Source organism: Amborella trichopoda, chromosome 4 (assembly GCF_054954075.1).
Source record: "Amborella trichopoda isolate Santa Cruz 75 chromosome 4, AtrichopodaSantaCruz75HAP2 v2.0, whole genome shotgun sequence".
NCBI lineage: Eukaryota > Viridiplantae > Streptophyta > Magnoliopsida > Amborellales > Amborellaceae > Amborella > Amborella trichopoda.
The window spans coordinates 29,127,984-29,131,148 of record NC_142339.1 but is presented as its reverse complement, the minus strand read 5'-3'; positions in this window follow the sequence as shown (position 1 = coordinate 29,131,148).

Here is a 3,165-nt window from a genome sequence, read left to right as displayed (position 1 = left end):
ACAGACACAAGCTCTTGGGTCTCGACCTCCTCTGGTCGGACTCATTGACCGAGCCCGGGTCTACCCCCAAGTCACCCCCGGAGGACTAACTCTAAAGGTGCATACGCACCGTCTTGGCAGGTTCTTTCCCAACCTCAACTCTAATGGAGTCGTGGGCCAGCTCCTTCTGTCGCTCTCCCAACACCAGGCAAACACCTCGATCCGTGGTACTTGAAGGTCTTCCGTAAGAGTACCATCTTGAGCTAGCCTCACGTCTGCCGTGCGCATGGGCTTCACAAAGGAACGCGGGGCAACGACTTGATGTTTGATAGAGGCCTCCAACCTCCAAGGCAAAAACCCTGATTGTCTTCCATCCTTTGACCCCACTCCTTGTTCCTGCTCATAGACACGGCCCTTGTGTGTTCGAAGAAGGCTGGCAAGTCCAGGTCTCAGGCTCAGTTCCGGAGTGAAGTCCATAGCCATCTCAGAGTTAAGCAGGAAATAAGTCTTTAGATCCTGACAAAGAAGTCTCCAAGCAGTCGAGGCCACCACCTTTGATAACCTCCTGCCTCGTAACCCCTTCTTTCCTCTCCAAACTCCAGAGCCTGACTGAGTCCAAGAGTATTGTTGGGTCGTCACTACTTAGAAACCACGGTCCCAAGACCGTCAAGAACTGCTCCACACAAGATTGGCATACAAGGCTCGAGTCTAGTCGGGGCAGGCTAAACCCCTCCAGACTGACTTGCCACGCACCACTCGTCGATCTCGGTAGTCCGCCGTCCCACCAGGTTCTGACCCTCCAGAAGAGATGGTCAGTGTTATAGTGGTCAATGACCTAGAAGACGCTTAGGAGTAGCGGATGAACAAGTTCGAGGAAATTATACAAGCCATCCTTGGAAAGATGGAATGCCTAGAGGCCTCTAGGTCCCCCTCTTTGACTGACTCCCCGGGTGAGGACACAATTCCCAGGCAAACTCCTCCATCAGCCTCCCAAGACAGTTCTACCTCCTGCGGTCTATCCCAAACTGACATAAATGCTATGGTGGCCATAGACTCAAGAACAAGGTCCTAGATATGCAGGAGACACTGCTATATCAAAAGCCGTACCCTTCATACATAGACCAAGTACCCTTCCCTCCGAACTATCAAAAGGGGAAGCTCCCCCTGTTCAATGGTACTACGTCTCCACACTAGCATACTTCTCACTTCCAAGTGGCCTGTTGGAAGATGAAAACTGATGGACGACTCCTCCTCCGCCAGTTCGTCGAAACTCTTGAAGGACCAGCCTTCCAATGGTATGCTCGGTACCTCCCAACTCGGTACACACATGGTAAGAGATGGAGCAGTTGTTCAACCAACGCTTCTATAAAGTCCAAAGGAACATGGAGACCATCGAACTCCTCACCCTGATGCAACATCATGGTGAGCTGGTTGACAAGTTCATCACCCATTGGAGAGAGTTGGCAACCATCCATGCCACTCCCACGATCGAGAAGGAAGCGGTTCGGACCTGCTTACGGAACATGCTTCCCGAGATTGCTAGAGCTCATCTCCAAGGCAGTTCGTATTGAGGGATTATTCAAGCATCATGATAACCCTCATCAGCAACCTACCAGCTTTAGCTATCGCTCCAACAATCGGGGCAGCTAAAAGGCAGTAATCAGCGTGGTCGTCACTATGGCCAACACCAAAGGCATGGTTCCTCTAACGCTGCACTACTACGACTGCTGCTAGAATAGAACATGATGCAGTTGTTGGAGGCCAATATTGCAGAGTCAGCTGGGTAGAAAGCAAACAAGAAGTACTGCGCCTATCACAGGAGGGTATGCCACCCCACTTACAACTGCTATAAGCTCAACGACACGATCGAAGACCTTGAAAAAGCTCGACGACTTGAAAAGAGCGTTCAGGGCAACTGAGGTTTCTCACATAGTCATGATCCAAGAGGACGACGGGGCACCCGCTATCATTCATGCGTTTTTCTCCATAATTCTCGAAGAAAGGCTCGTCACTCTCAAGCATGCAAGGCAGCCCAAGTTCTTGTCTCCAGGAACCGAGAACCTCTGGTGCGCGTATCACCAGACACCAAATATGAGGCCATGATGTCAGCAAAGGCACTGGCTTCCACAAGCTCTTGCCAGAAAAGATGCAGTAGTGTTAAGAAGTTCAAGGTAACCTAGAAGGACACCCTTGAGTCCCTCTTCCACATGAGCAAGAAGACCTCCTGATGCCATCCCAAGGAAGCACTGAGCTAGACCCTCTGCAGGCCCTCTTCATTGCAATGCTCCAATAAGGCTTTGTCACTCCCAAGCCTGCCAGGTAACCGAGGCGTCTTGCCCAGGGCACGAAAAAGCTATTGTGCCCATACCACCAAGTATGGGGCCATAAACTCAACGAATGCTCTGGGTTCGAAGCTATAGTCACAGAGAAAGTCCAACAAGGCCACATCATTTGTGCGGTTCTCTCGAAATGCATCCCAGCTGTCGCTTCCGTTCCAAAGAAAGCCACACCACCAGTGCCTCCTGAGTATACACTGGACCCTTCAAAGCCTTTGACCTCTCAGCCCTGAAAAGTCTACCATGGGCAGAGTAGGGTCAAATCCTTGAAACGTGACGCAGTCTACCAAGCTAGGGCTACTCACCATCCTGATGGGGTGGTCCAGACACCCCCTCAAGGATCCCAGAGGAGACGACAGACGCCTAGCCCTCCGAAGGAATCATCCTCCTCAGCCACTAGTCGAGGAAAAATTCCTCAGGCCCCTTCCTCCACTGTCGACCTTACAAGACTTTATCCCAGGCACAGCTTGCCTCATCCTTTCATGCAATCAGACGGACATCCCCGAGTCACCAATAGCTCGAGATTCCCCTAATATGGGTGACGATGCTAAAAGCACCCCACAACGGTCAAACCCAGAGCAAGACCTAAAATATCCCCTGGGCACTTCCAATTCCAGAGGCGATGTAAAAAGCTACCCGAAATGTTATAACTCTTCTTCTCCTCCCTCCTCTTCTATTTTCTCCACAAGTGCAGCTCGACGGTGCCCAAACTTTGATACTCTAAACAAAGAGTTTGGAGACACTAGCCTCACTCAGCAACAGTAAGAGAGCCTCAAAGAGATGCTGGCCCAGGCAGCTGGATTCTTGATGGCCATCAATGCCCTGTCAACCCGATCACAGATCGAGTCAT